General features: G+C 35.8%; 1 pseudogene; it reads left to right on the top strand.

The window, feature by feature from the left end:
- The first annotated feature begins 188 nt into the window (after positions 1-188).
- On the top strand, positions 189-5,695 carry LOC132680569 (NEDD8 ultimate buster 1 pseudogene; annotated as a pseudogene).
- Positions 5,696-16,702: the final 11,007 nt, after the last annotated feature.

Below are 16,702 nucleotides of genomic sequence, written 5' to 3'. Positions count from 1 at the left end.
CATCCCTGTTATAGCTATTTGGAGAACTTGGCATAGGACTACATCAATTTCCCAATATTTCACTCCAGGATTAGTTTCATAAGGTTTCCATAACAAATTACCACAAGCTGGGTAGCTTAAAACAGCAGAAATCTCTTCTTGCAGAGTACTAGATGCTAGTAATCTGAAATCAAGATGTCTGCAGGACGATGTCCTCTGTGAAGGCTGTAGGGAAGAATTCTTTCTTGCCTCTTCCTAGTGAATGGTGATGGCCAGCAATCCTTGGTGTTCCTCAACTATAGCCGCATCACTCCAATTGTTGTCTTCATCTTCACATAATCCTCTTACTTCCATATCTCTGTGTCTCTCCAAATCTCCCTCTCCCTATGAGGACACAGTCATTGGATTTAGAGCCCATCTGAATGTAGTATGACTTCATTTAGCTTGCTTACATCTGCTCAGATCACATTTACAAATAACGTCACATTCACAGGTTCTGGTGGACATGAATTTTGGAGGGCACACTATTCAGCTCAGTAATGAAACCACTCAGTCACAAGCAGAACTAGATAACTGTGACTTCTAGTTGGATAACGACGTAAGAACCCCATAAAACCAAGAGAAAGCTGCTAAATTCTGCATAATTTCCTCTCAGTAACTTCATTTAGAATAAATATTTCTTGTCTTTGGTAAGGAGTGAAAAAGGGAGAAATACAATAAACTTTTGGGAAAAAAAAGAATCCATTCAGAGGAATTGATAATACAGTCAATTAAAGAAAAATCTAGCGTCTTTGAAAATAATTTTAAGGTGGTATAAGGCCCACAGAATCAAATCTTTCTGGTTGTGTTAACAGATAAATTGTAGTTGAATCCAGTGTCCATGCTCAAAACCAAATTAAGAACTTCTGTAAAGGAGCATATAAGTGGCTCAGGCAGACTCTGGCCGTGATCTCACAGTTCATGAGTTGGAGCCCAGAGTCGGGCTCTGTGCTGACAGCTCAGAATCTGGGGCCTGCTTCAGACTCTGTGTGTCCCCCCTCCTCTTCCTCTCCCTGCTCCCTGGCTCGTGCTCTGTCTCTCTCAAAAAATAAATAAACATTAATTTTTAAAAAAAATTTTTTTTAAACGTTTATTTAATTTTGAGACAGAGAGAGACAGAGCATGAACAGGGGAGGGGCAGAGAGAGAGGGAGACACAGAATCTGAAGCAGGCTCCAGGCTCTGAGCTGTCAGCCCAGAGCCCGATGCGGGGCTCGAACTCACAGACCGTGAGATCATGACCTGAGCCGAAGTCGGATGCTCAACCGACTGAGCCACCCAGGCGCCCCTTAATTTTTTTTTTTTAAAGAGCTTCTGTAAAAATTAAGGGACTTTTCTTGATGGGGGGAGAAAGGAATTCTCTAACCCTATCCCACCATTCTATAGGTAATGGAGTTTCAAAGAAATTTCCACACTTCTCAAACTAGCCCCTGAGTCCCCAGTTTACCACCTATTGGCACAGTGGCTTTGGGCAAGTTGTTTTATCCATGACTGTGCTTTCTATTGTGAGTCTCCATGCATCCCAGCCTTCATTAAAGCATACTCCGTAGTTCGATCTCTGATCGTTTCTGAAGACCATTAGCCATAAAACTCTTAGTTGTCACCTGAACAACAGTAACTGAATGCCCCAGCAGCACTTTAAATTTAATACCATCTATTCCGTAAATTTCATCTTTTTAGCCTGAATCCACATCCTCTCATGTCTCCTAAGGTAATGGCATGCTTTCCTTTAAAGCTTAAAGACATCAGGTCCAACGAACCCATCCCATCAATTTCTTGACAATATCTTTTGATTATATTATTAACAGTTTTGATATTGAAGTATCTAGCATTTAATGAACACTTTCTACATGTCAATAGCTATTTTAAGCAATATTGCATATATATGTGTATGTGTATATTCGTACTATGTATGTGTTGTATATGAGAATTATTTAACTCTCAAAAAAACCTTATGAAATAGAAGCTATTAGTCAACATATTCTAATGATTATTTCATATTCTAGATGAAATATATTCTAGGTGAAACATGTTCTACTGAAACATATTCTAGATGAAAAAAATAATACATACAAAGTCTAGTTTATCTACTCAAGATATACATCTAGTTAGTGAAAAAAAAAAGATTCAAATTCAGGCAGGACCTATTTAGAGCTGGAAAACCAAGTAAATACTCCTCATATTATTATTACAATTTATTGCTCTTTATTCATTTTTACTTATTCTGAAATTTTATCAAATGAATCACCTATCAGTTTCTGCATTAAACATACATTTTCTTTTGTGATTTTATTCATGTTTCTTTCATTTTCATGAGATTGTCCTCCACTGCATTGACATAAATGTTTCCTTTATCCATAAATTTTAATTAACTCAATCCTTTCCCCTTTTAACTCAATGCTGTCCCCTTTCCCGGGAAGTTATAACTTTTATTGTGAACTCATAACATCTGTTATAGTATATTATATTAATTTGTATTATAATAACTAAACTGTTGAAGTTACTAAGTAGTATATGTTCCAAGTACAATGCTTAGCCTTCTACATATATGTCAAACTGTATATTATTTAATTTTCAAACTGTATACCAGGTACTATAATTATTTCTACTTTATAGACAATAAAACTAAAGTTTAGAGTTAAAATAATTTGCCCAACCTCACATTAGGAGTAGAGTCAGGATTTTAAGAGAGAGTTCAGTGTGATCAACTATAACATATTGTGTTTACATGGGAAATGCATGGCCATTGTCCAGAAATTTGAATTCTTTTATGGGAGATATGACAAAGTCTTATAAGTAAAATAAACATGAGTAAAATAAAGTTTCAATAAAGTCCAAATTAATTTATCATTCAAACTGAGACACTTTGGAAAACAAAGTTATGCCATTGATAATCATGTCAAGTCAACATGTTTATATCCAGATTTGGATTCAGAGTCACCCTGAATAAATGGAACTATAAAGTAGTTCATTGTCAATACATGAAAGTTAGACTTCCTGCATGCAAATCATTCTTGCACCAGTTTCTGAACCTGTACAGAAAGAAGCAGAATATGTTTCCAAATGTCTCAGATTGCCCAGACCCCTCCATCCAACAGGGATATTTTGGCCTATTCAGAGTTTCTAAGCTTCTATACCTTGGAGACACCTTAGTTAATGTGACTCATTTTTTAGTGAATCTAGAGAAAAACCTTTTATTCACTGTTATTACAAATTTACATTTTACCTTATCAATCTGTCTTATCCACATTTTGGCACAGAGTTTCTAGGATTAAACGCATGCTTTGTCCTTATTCCTTGCCAAGTTCCTGTTATTACCCCTTATATTTAGAGACCTAACCTGAAACTTTTACCAGTATGATGAGCATACTCTCTCTCTTTCATTGACCAGAGCTTGTTCTCATATTTAGGCTCCTAGATTGGATCTTGTTGATATTGACAAGTCAATTATCAATCCATCTTATTGAGTGTTCACTCATTTGAGAAATAACATTTAGTGCTCAGCTTAACACTCAGAGATCTGCTGATACAAAAGCAAACAAGATGGAACCCCTACTAACAAGGAGCTATTCCAATCAAGTGGTAAAGACAATAGATACTAAAGTTAACAGCTTCCTCTACCAAACCTCACCTACAAGGCTCTACTTTGAGAGAAAACATTTGCAGTTGGGTCACTTTACTTTGTACCCATATTGCCCTGCTGGACATATTTCATATTGTTCATATATGCTTGCTCCCTGCTACCATGGCAATTTAATTATGCTCCACTACTTTGAGAGAAGCTTAACAGATAGGACTGTATACTTAGTAAGGAATGGTTGAATCCCAAGTACATAGAAGTTAAAGGACAACTTTTTTTTTTTCTTTCTGATGGTTTTGTATTGCCCATATAAAAGCAAACATATGTCCTCAAATATGAAAAACCACCACAATGTAAACATAGTCAAGAATCTTATTGGCGGAAATTAGAAAATCGTATGTGAACATCTTTAATCCTGGATTTACAGCTTTCACAGTTAACTTCCTAACTTTCATAAATCTCATTCTCCAAATAGGTAAAATCACTGTATTTTATTTTTTTAAGGTAATGAGACACAAATGCAAAAGTGAATGGAACATCTGTTCCATATAGGCACTGGCATATAATCAAAGTACATTGAACACGGGGGGGTCCTCATGTGTCATGAAAACAAACCACGGCTGCCTCTGCATCCAGGTACTTCGTGGGTTGCTGCAGAAGCCCTGATGGTGCAGGGTGGCACGGAATTCAAGCAAACCTGACCTAGTTTTTAAGGGAAGACAGAGTGCAACTTTTGGGATCTTTGTATACAGTTGAAAATGAAGAAGTTGGTTTGGCATTGAAGGACCTTGCTAAGGACTCTGACAAGCTAATAGGTTGCAAAAGTAAAGCAGGAAAGCTAACAGAAGAAGTATGTTACAAAGCAATTGAGCATGAAACAAGAAATGAAAATTATAAGACAATAGGAATTGCCACAGTTGAGTATTTTCACCTCCAAGACTAAGAAAAGGTAAAAAAACAAAACAACAACAAAAAAACACTTGTTGGAGGACTGGTTGTATATTAAAAGCAGAGAACTGAAGTCTAACAGAGCTGAAACCTTTGGCTTTCAATAAAACTATATCAAAATTGTCATAAATGAGAAAGAACTTCAATTAGGAGAAACACTTAAAGAACGAGTAGTAACACAATGTAAAAACTATAGTGCTCTAACTAAAGCAGTCTGAAGAGGATGTGAGATAAACTTCAGGTTGGAGAAGAAGAGAAAAATAAAGCCAAAATAAAAGAATAAGAAGAATTTGGAGGATTTATAGACTATGAAGATTATCAGAGAGGGTTGAATAGGTGGTAAATCCAGAAACAACATGCAACTAACCAGACAGGCAGAGCAACCAGAATTCCTCCATCAGAAAGAAAAGCCCTTATTTTACCTATGGGATATCATCAGTAGGGCAGAGCTTTCCTGAAAAGAAAATAATATGGAATAGTCTTGCTGTGTCTGTTGGACACTGACACATTTTCTGAGTGTTGCAGAGAACTGAATAACTATGCAGTGCTCCAGCTGGATACAGCATGGAGCTACTTCTGCTTGGAACAACTGGGATGCTTTGAAATTGCAGGAAAAAAACCTAAAGTTATCCTAGAACTCCTTTAAAATTGCTGTGATGAAAAACTATCAGAGACTGAACCACATAACGGAAATTGTGGGAAAGAGAAGGTACTGTTTTTAAGACTTACTTGCTTCTAGGTGTCTGAAATTATCATGATGGAAATGGTGAAGAACCTTGTGAGTATCTCAATAGGGCACATCAACACTTTAAACAGTCCTGTATTGATCTGTCACAAGTTCACAATTTGTTGCAGTTGGGATTTACTGCTGAGGAAGCCTGGCTTGGACTAGGCATGTGACAAGCACATGGATCAGGTAGCCACCCACACTAGCAACAAAAGAGAGGACTTGGCCCAGATAAGAAAAGAGGAAAAAGAAGAAAAGACATTAACTGGAGAAAATACTCTTTGAAAGGAATGGGCTACCTTACTACTGTAGCCAAGCATGGCTCTCTATCAGGCCCTGAGGATTGCTGTCAGCAATCACCAGGTGTGTTGGTTAAATGATTCAGATCCTGATACCAACAACCGTCAAGAAAGCCCTCTGTAAGGGGTGCCTGGGTGGCTCAGTCGGTTGAGCGTCCAACTTTGGCTCAGATCATGATCTCATGGTCTGCGAGTTTGAGCCCCGCATCAAGCTCTGTCAGAGCCTGGAGCCCGTTTCAGATTCTGTGTCTCCCTCTCTCTCTGCCCCTCCCCTGCTCATGCTCTGTCTCTCTCTCTCTGTCAAAAATAGATAAACATTAAAAACAATTTAAGAAGCCTTCTGTAAAATATTAGCCAGTTGGTGCATAGGGGCCTTGACATGGTAGCATCATTCTGAAATTCTAATTTTGACAGTTGTATCTTCAAGTCCAAAAATCTTCACAAAGAATTTTCCTTATTTCGGGTTCCATTTAAGAAATATTAGTGTTTGTCTAGACACTTCATAATAGTCCCTCTTAATATATTTAACTTTGTCATGTTAAAAAATGGTAAAATAATCAAAGCAGATTCTCTCTCTTTCAAATCTATGACTTAAATTATATTATGTATGGCAAAACTTTATAGTATATCTAGCCAAAAGATGGTTTTAAAAATATGAATATTTTGTGAGAAATAAAAATGCAAATAATATTTGAATCAAATTATGATTACTTCAAATGAATAAAGATATTTAAATGTAAACAGTTGCTCATCTAGTTTCTATGTTGGCACTAAAAATGCATAATTTTATTTGCCTCTGAATTTCAATGTTTAGTTACTATAATAAATTACTATTACATAATTTTTCCATTTCCAATTTGTGGTGGCAAATAAAACATTAAATATAATCCATGTATTCTTTTTGGTTTACTTATCTATGTATATATTTTGATTCAAATTCATAATATTTTTAAATCATCTAAAAAATTAAATAATAGAACTATTTCTTTTATTTCTTCTACAGAACTTGATGGCTATGGATTTTGTGCACTTAGCCTGTTATGCAAGATGGGATTTTTAGAAATTATGATTTTAATATATGCAGACCATCCTCAATTGAGAATAGGTGGGGTTCCAAAAAATTGAATTGTGTGAAAGTTTCAACAATGCATGGAACACATGATCTCAAATTAGCAATGTTATATATGAGGCTGAAATTTTTATTATTTTGCCTACCAAAGTTATTATTTCACCTCAGTAATAAACTGGAGCCATAGTAATGTGTTGTATGCCTTCAAACGTAAGCAACCAGAATGAATTTCTTTCTATGATAAAATATATTCTTAAATTTAGCAAGAATAGTCACTCTGTAGCTCATTAATCACTAATCCCCAACAGGTCTCTCCCTGATAAACCCTAAAGCTCCTTTTGCTGACCCCTGCCATCCTGGCTACGTGTCGACTAGCAAGGGCAGGCACAGAGGTTATAGAGGAAAATGAATCATAGGCACCAGGATTTTGAATATAGGAGTAGACTGATATCCGGGAAGATAGAGAAAGGAAAAATGGGTCAATACTGAGAACAGATCTCTTTCACCTTTCTCAGAATATCTCTTCCCTTGCTTCTTCACTTTCTCAGAATATCTCTTCACTTGCCTCTTCACTTTCTCAGAATATCTCTTCACTTGCCATCCTTTTCCTTTCCACTCACACTCCCAAAGATGACCACGGTTTCCTCTACTATCATCCTTGGTTATTATTAGGCTCTTGTTCATTTTAGCGCCTTTATTCAAAACAGTTGTCACTGAAGTTTTTAATTGAAATTTCTTTTTCAAAGCTAGAGCATGGCCTTTAAAGTTTTTGTTTCATTTTCGATTATAATAAATAGCAAAGAGGAAATGAAAGTATTTTAAACTTTGAACTTCTTTTTAGTCATATAATCTATATATAAAAAGGTATCATTTGTCTTTATGAAAAAAATTATTTAATACAATTTGTTTGGGCACACAGCAGTTCTAGGCATTTTCTTATGGGGAATCTGGATAGTCTCAGCTGTTCTCCATATGTCCTAAATTCTTCTTTTGGAACTAGGTGTCTGGACCAGGGATATTTTTTTCATGGAGTTGGCTGTATCACAGGATAGAAATCCCAACTGCTCATGCACTTTCTAGCCATTGGTCAACTTATACTTGCTAACATTCAATTGGCTAAAGCTAATTATTTGCAAAATTCAAAGTCAGGGGGTGGAAAAATATCTTCAACATTTTAAATGGGATAAACATCAAAGTCAAATAGTGAAGAGTATAGCTGTGTGGATGCATAAAATAGTGAGGCCATTAATATACCACAATTCTTCAAACACTATTTTGATGGCATGTTGGAGAAAATAATTCTGAGATTCACTTAGGATTAAATGGGGTAGAATGTGGACAATAACTTTTGTCTTATTTTTAAAACTTTTATTTTTTAAAAAATTTATATTTGAGAGAGAGAGAGAGAGAGAGAGAGAGAGAGAGAGAGAGAGAGACGGATATAGAGAGAGGGAGACACAGAATCTGAAGCAGGCTTCAGGCTCTGAGCTCAGCACAGAGCCTGTCCGGGGCTGGAACCCATGAACTATGAGATCATGACTTAAGCCAAAGTCGGGCACTTAACCAACCGAGCCACCCAGGTGCCCCAACTTTTTCCCTTCTAATAAGAATTTAGAAACAGATTGATTCTAAAGGGTGACCAATATTTCTGTAACTGATTGAGAAAGGAAGAATGTGCTATGAGAAATGATCACATTGGTAAAAGACAAGATAGTGGAGAAATTTTGGTCTAGGCTTTGGTCTAAAAAGCTAGATGATTGTGTATTTAATTCTGTATGTAATAGTATGTATGTAATAATAAGTTATGGAAGATTTTGAACGGAGTAATGGCATACTGGCTTACTTTATGAGAGGAAAATACTGGCTGCTATTTTGGTCTGAGTAATTGGAAGCATGTAGTTTTCATTACTGAGGGCTTGGGTACTTAAACATAATATTATTATCCTCTATCTGAACACTGATATTTCGTATTTAAAAAATACATTTACAAAATCAAAAATACTTGAAAGGTATTTAAAGTTATCAGCTAGGGGTTTGTTTCGGGTTTTTTTGGAGTTTTAGATATAATTTATTGAAAAAGTCATTTTTGTTGTTTCTCTGGAATCTTATTCCTTTACGATCACTTTATTTTTTTTTTCTTTGCAAATTTTTATTTAAATTCTAGTTAGTTCACATACAGTACAATATTGTTTTCAGGAGTAGAATTCAATGATTCATCACTTACATACAACCCCCAGTGCCCATCACAAGTGCCCTCCTTAATACCCAACCCCTATCTAGCCCATCCCCACCCACCTCCCTCCATCAACCCTCAGTTGTTCTCTGTCACTCAGAGTCTCTTTTTTTAAGTTTATTTATTTATTTTGAGAGAGACAGAGACAGCATGAGTGGGGGAGAGGCAGAGAGAGAGGGAGAGGGAGAGAGAGAGAATCCCAAGCAGGCTCCATTCTACCAGTGCAGAGTGTGAGGTGTGGCTCAAACACACAAAGGCATGAGATCATGACCTGAGCCAAAGCCAAGATTCAGATGCTTAACTGAGCCACCCAGGCACCCCATTCAGAGTCTCTAATGGTTTGTCTGTCTCTTTTTTTCCATATGTTCATCTGTTTTGCTTCTTAAATCGCACACGTGAGTGAAAATCATTTGTCTTTCTCTGCCTGACTTATTTCGCTTAGCATAATACACTCTAGCTCCATCCAAGTTGTTGCAAATGGCAGATTTCATTCTCTTTGATGGCTGAGTAATATTCCGTTGTGTGTATGTATGTATGTGTGTGTATACATAATCTTTAGCCATTCATTAGTAGATGGACATTTGGGCTCTTTCCATAGTTTGGTGATTGTTGCTAATGCTGCTGTAAACATTGGGGTGCATGTACCCCTTCAAAGCAGTATTTTTCTATCCTTTGAGAAAATACCTAGTAGTGCAAATGCTGGGTGCAAATGTAGGGTAGTTCTAGTTTTAATCTTTTGAGGAACCTCCATACTGTTTTCCAACATGGTTGCACCAGTTTGCATTCCCACCAACAGTGCAAGAGGATTCATCTTTCTCCACATCCTCACCAACATCTGTTGTTTCTTGTGTTGTTGATTTTAGCCATTCTGACAAGTATGAGGTGGTATCTCAGTGTGGTTTTGATTTGTATTTCCCTGATGATGAGTGATGTTGGGCATCTTTTCATGTGTCTGTTAACTATTTGTATGTCTTCTTTGGAAAAATGTCTGTTCCTGTCTGCCCATTTCTTACCTGGGTTGTTTGTTTTTTGGGTGTTGAGTTTGATAAGTTCATTATAGATTTTGGATACCTAACCCTTTTCCAGATATGTCATTTGCAGATATCTTCTCCCATTCTGTCAGTTGCTTTTTATTTTTGTTTATTGTTCCTTCACTGTGCAGATTTTTATCTTGATAAAGTCCTGATTGTTCATTTTTGGTTTTGTGTCCCTTGCCTCTGGAGATGTGTCTAGCAAGAAGTTGCTGGCTGAGGTCAAGGAGGTTGTTGCCTGTGTTGTCCTCTAGGATTTTGATGGTTTCCTGTTTCTGGGTTTTTTATTCTGTTCCATTGATCTATGTGTCTGTGTTTGTGCCAGTAACATACTGTCTTGATTACTAAAGGTTTGTGATATAGCTTGAATTCTGGAATTGTGGTGTCTCCAGCTTTGCTTTTTCTTTCTCAGGAATTCTTTGGCTATTCAGGGTCTTTTGTTGTTCCATACAAGTTTTAGGATTATTTGTTCTAGCTCTGTGAAAAATGCTGGTGGTATTTTGATAAGGATTACATTAAGTGTATAGATTGCTTTGGGTATTAGATGACATGATACTCTATGCAGAAATCCCAAAAGACTTCACCAAAAAATTTGCTAGAACTAATACGTGAATTCAGCAAAGTCACAGGATATAAAATCAAGGTAAAGAAATTTGTTGCATTTCTATACACCATAATGAAGCAGCAGAAAAAGAAATCAGGGAGTCAATCCCATTTACAGTGACACCAAAAATAATAAGATACCTAGGACTAAACTAACCAAAGAGGTAAAAGATCTGTACTCTGAAAACTATAGAATACTTAGGAAAGAAATTGAAGAGGACACAGAAAAATGGAAAAACATTCCATGCTTATGGATTGTAAGAACAAACATTATTAAAAAACTAGGGAATTTTAAATGTAAAATAAGAGTGAAGAGGTTGTTATTATATACTAATTCCTATAGCTGATCGCAAGGCCACAGGTGGTATTTTCAACTGCTTTTCTCTTTTATCTATGCCATGTTTCCTTTGCTCTCAGGCAGCACCACAGAATACTTTATCTGGTAGGCTATTCCAAAATACCTCATGCACATAATTTGTTTTTTTGTTTTTTGTTTGTTTGTTTGCACAAGATCAGTGGGCATGCACAGTGTTAGATTACAAGGAGTAGACCATATACTCTCAAGTAGGTCATGGATATGATCACAAGATTCACCTCTTCATTCTATTTTTCACCCTCTGGATCCTTGTATTTTGTCTGGGTAGAAAAATGATGCCCAATATTAGTCAGTTGCTATGATTTAGGATAAGAAAAAAAAACCTTTCAAGTTGTTGTCACCATTTAGAATATTAGGTACGTATTTTATATTAATTCCAGTGTACTCTAGGGCAATTACTTCTGAAAGATGGAATACATGTCAAGATTGGTGAGTCCCATGAGTAATAGTGTACAACCTTGTATCTTTAATTTTAAAAATCATTTTGGTCATAAGTATTATTGTTGGTTATACCATAATATTAAATAACACATTTAGTAATTTTCATAAGGTAATGCTTTCTAAAGTATAGTGTGTATAATGGTGATTTCCAATCAGTAATGTCTCTTTTTCAGGGTGGGAAACATTCAGTGTAAAAAAAAAATCCACCATACTATTTGATTGTCTGAGGGGATGATGACACATGGAATTGGTTCATGTCACTGGAAAATTCTACATCTACTAGTGTTGGCAATCAGGTCAGCCTTGATAAGGGGAAGTCAGTATTCGGCTATGTACAGTGTTTATCCCTGCTGCCACTATCACTTGGTTCATGAGTCCTTTGTGGGAAAACTGAGTGTGGCAGGGTAAAGGGTTACTTGACATTTATAGGCTTTCCTACGGTTGAAGGCTTTTTTGAGCATTCATACAGGACGAAGATATCCCACTCTTGGAATATTTGAAGCTGAGCATTTGCATCCCTTTTTCCCAAAGCTGATCATTAGATTTCTAATATTACTCTTAAAAACTCACTTAAAATATAGTCTAACTATTAGCCCCAAATGTTAGACATCCTTACCTCTAACCATCTCTTCTTTCTAATAGAGGTGGCGGTGAGATATATCATTAACATTTTCAGCCCAGAAGTGTCTCACCAAAATATTGCATGTTGTGCTGGTGCTAGAAAATTTTAGAGGCCTGTCTTTAAAATAAGACTAATTTTTTTCTGCATTATCTGTATATTTGTAATGTCTATGAAGCCATAAGTGTAGATTGAGGAAAGTGATAGGGTGGGTATTTTAGGCTAATGAGCTGTGTGCTCATGCAACCTACTTGTGCCTTCAAACTTATTTGAACCTAGCCTCATCTCTAATGTTCAATAATAAATATTGTTCACTGTGCATACAACACCAGCTCATGATGGGCACTCAAGTGATATCACCTGGAGTGATCACCTGGTATCTCAGAGTAAACCATTTAGTTTATGTTAGTGCTCAGAAAAGCTAGGAACAACTTTTTAAAAAGGTATCTTTCCTTATTTCCCCAAGATATCATGGATTATCTCCAGAACTCTAGGGGCATCTACTTAGGATTTCCAGTAAGAGTTTCTTATGGATTAAAGAGAATTCTACTCTGTCATATACTTGTATGGGTCACTATATATAATCATGAAGATTGGGCACTGTCTAATTCCAAGGAATCCCCCACATTTTTGTCAGCTTTGAATGGTATCCTTGGAGTTGCACAGTGAATGGAACTAATGCAGCCTGAACATTGTACCTGCTGCCTCAAATAGTCCAGTAGTAGAGATGAGTATGTCACTGTCTGGAGAAGATTGAGAACCTTCACTTCCTTTAGATTCCACATAAAGTAGAAAGCTTCCAGGTTTCCCAATATACATTTATGTCCAAAATATCAATTTGTCTCTAAATTGTTAAAATATGCAATAGGCATGATGTATCTTTTGCAATAATAAAATATGCTGAGGGCAGTACTTGGTACTTTACCTTGGATAATTTATTATAATATAAACCAAGACTACTTGACCTCCAAGACCATCATTGAATTGGGTATCTTAACTTTTTGTTATTCTTTTATTAACTCATAACTTGGGATGTTTGGTGTTTTGAGAATGTCTGGTGATTCTAGCTTTCCAAATGTTAGTAGAATGCTGTCACAGTGTAATTGAGAGTAGGACCTCCTATGGCATGGTAAGATGATGATCAAAGTCCTTGTGGACTAAACTGTGGCCCAAGTCAGGGAGTTGACATTATAAGCTGAATGTGTGCTAATATTACTGGGAGGTGAAAATATAGTTTCTAATAATCTCTGCTTGTTAGGATGGGTACAAGAGGACATTCTAGATCAATAGCTACATACCAGTCAAGGGCTGTGTTGATTTCTTTAGTAAAGTAGACATCTGAATTAACGGACGAAATTGAATTAAGTTTATAATAAGCTTAATGTATTAAAAAAACAGTATCTCATCTGTGTTCTATTTAGGGAAGCAGATAAGTTACATATAGGAATCACCATCTTTCCTTGGTCATCTAAAGCTCAATAGTAATGTTTATGATGACTGCAAGAATATGTTATTGCTTTTGGCTTACTGTTTGAAAAAAGAAAGCAGTTCCATTGGGTTTCATTAGACTCTTCCTATCATAAATGCTGTTTTATATGGGTAACTACTTCAACCATAAATTCAGAAACTAGAGATTTAACAGCCCACCATACCAATTATGTGTCAGGTGAAAATTTAACTTTCCCTCCTCAGTGCACAACAGTGTTATCCTGGACCACAGAAATAAACATTAATTTAGAGATGGTATCCAATCTAACCAATTTCCTAAATTTTGGTTATTTCCCTTTTAGCAGTGATTAATGATCCTGGTGAATGTTTGCAGGTGAATTTCTGTAGTGATAGAAGTATTTATAGTACACATTTGCATGTTATTTCTCAAAATTACCTACCATTATTCTATTTCTAGATACTCTTAAGTCTATGAAGTAACTCAGGTATAGGAACTGAAATTAGGTATAGAAATGATTCTTAATGTCAGTGCTCTGTTTGCCAAATCTAGCATAAATTTTGGTTGTGAATAAGGCAGAATCTATTTGAAATATCAATCTCAGTCCTATAGACTCCATGATAAATTAGCAACCTTCCTGTTTGATAATTCCTATTTATCAAATCAGTCTGGTGATTTCTCTGATCTCATTTCTGGCCTATCCATTTTGTATCTGGGGTTAAATTTCAAGTGTTGCACCCCATCAACAAGCCATCCCCAGGAGCAGTGCCATTCCTGCCTTTTCACAGATGCATGTACTCTTCTCACTAAAGGTGTTCTCGATGCTTTGGTGAGTGTAATGTTTTCTGGGTCTCCTTAGTTTGGGGAATAGTTTAAGATATTATATGTGAGAAATGCATCCTTAAGTCCTTTTCTTCCTTCATCTACATATTCAAAGGAATTTTTAGGTTGTCCACTTATGTTAGTGTGAATGATCTTTCATCAAGATTTTAGTAACCATACAAGTAAATTAAATGATTGTTTCTATGCAAGATTATATATATATACATATATATATACACATATATATACATATATATATATACACACATATATATGTATATATGTGTATATACATATATGTATATATATATATATATATATATACACAATATATGTATATATATATATATATACATATATATATATATACACACACACACAACACACATACTGTATTCTTTTTTGATATAAGCTTTTTTCTTTGGCATTTGAATATGTAATTTCATACATCTGCTGGAATCTGATTTTAGTTAAAGATAATAAGAGAGCTGTTGAGTATGGAAAATGGGAAGGATTGAATTCTCTTTGGAAGAAACGGCTTTGGTCAAATAAGTTTAAGATTTTTGAGGACAGGAATAGTCGCATAAGACAGAGGTAATGTCTCAGTTGGAAATAAAGGTTAGAGTCTGGATATTTGGTGTATTTTAAGACATCCAAATCTCTCAATAGGTCCTTATGCCTACATTCAGGGTTTTATTCTTTTCCTTATCAAAGCTTTGTCACATTTGATGCATTGTCAGGTTGTTAATTCAACCTACATAAATTGAAAACCCTTAGGATCAAGTTTTAGTTTGATTTTCATCTATCTCAGCCTAGAGGCAAAAAGAAATGAGAGATACTGAAAATCCTTGGTTGTCTATCTGAGTTTTGAGCTGAGAATTTAGAACCTTGAGCTTGTTACAGTTTTCTTTAAGCTATTCAGAAAAATTAAAAGCAACCAGCCCACCCTAGAGCCTTGAATTCCTCATACTCTTCATTCTGTTCTTTTTAGAGGTGACTCAATCTCTCAAAGCCTTGTCATTAATAGACACTTTATTCTAGGTGACCACAGGTAATAATTTAATTAGCTGTTTTTCCCCTAAATGTCATGGGCTGCCAGAATCCCATGTCTTAATCCAACTGGAATCTTCTCTGCCTTTAGCCACAAACCGTAAAACAAATGCCACCTTCCTATCATGTTCCTAAAGTTTTCTGACCCACATTTAATCCAGTTACCAATTTTTATATCAGTCAACAGTCTTAATTGTAAATGATCAAAGCTTATTATATATTATTAACTAAGTGATTCATTAAATATTGAGTAACTCAAAATATTTTTGAGGGCTGAGGACCTATGGTCTAAGCTATCAGAAACAGTACCTCCGAAAATGAAATAATCCAAAATTTCAATTATATTGTAATTTCTGACACCTCTGTCAGGAAATTAACCCAGGGGCCATCTAAAGTGTAACCTGTCACTGATGAGACAGAGACAGAGAAAGAGAGGGAGACACAGAGAGCATGAAAGAATTTAAATCCTGGAAAACAGAAATGATTGAAAAATGTTCAGTACACTGGCAATCCTTGTTTATTGTTCAAATTTAAGTCTAAAACCTTTAAACAGCTGCTTATGAGTTGTTTATAGGTTTGTTGGCCTTTTTGGAATTTTTAAATTTAGACTGGTAGAGTGGAAAACAGACCTCCACACTGGAGGATAGCTATTGCTAGACTACAGATATGGAAACTTTGGTTGCTATTGTCTACATATATGGGGTCAAAGTCAAAGCCAGCAAATGAGGAAGGGTTGGCAGGAGTAATCTACTCTTGATAGATTTTAATTTGATCCTTATTTTACCCTCTACTCCATACTGTTTTTACTCAGTATGTGGGATTTCTTTTTTTTTTCTCCCACAGGAAAACACATATAGAGTTCCAAATTATTTATTTATTCTTGTACTATTAAAAAATAATTTCTGTAGAGCTACCACAGTGTTATATTAGTTTTAGTTGTAAAATATAGTGATTCAACAATCCCGTACATTACTCAGTGCTTATTATGATGTGTACTCTTAATCCCCATCACCTATTTCACTCATCCTCCCCACCCAACCTCCCCACCCACCCACCTCTGGTAGCCATCAGTTTGTTTTCTAAAGTTAAATAAAAAAAAATTAAAGTTTATTTATTTTTTGAGAGACAGAGAGAGACAGAGTGTGAGCAGGAGAGGGGGAGTCACAGAATCCAAAGCAGGCTCCAGGCTCTGAGCTGTCAGCACAGAACCCAAGGTGAGGCTTGAACTCATGAACTACAAGATGATGACCTGAGCCAAAGTTAGATGAAGTCAGATTAACTGACTGAGCCACCCCGGTGCCCCTGTTTTCTATAGTTAAGAATGTTTCTTCATTTCTGTCTCTTTCTCTCTCTCTCTCTCTCTCTCTCTTAATCTCCCTCTCTCTCTCTTCTCTCTTTTTCCTTTGCTTATTTGTTTTGTTTCTTAAAATTTTTTTTTTT

This window comes from Panthera onca, chromosome A1 (genome assembly GCF_046562875.1).
Source record: "Panthera onca isolate mPanOnc1 chromosome A1, mPanOnc1 haplotype 2, whole genome shotgun sequence".
Taxonomy (NCBI): Eukaryota; Metazoa; Chordata; class Mammalia; order Carnivora; family Felidae; genus Panthera; species Panthera onca.
Note: the sequence above shows the minus strand (reverse complement) of the source record. Positions and strands in the feature narration are given on the sequence as shown.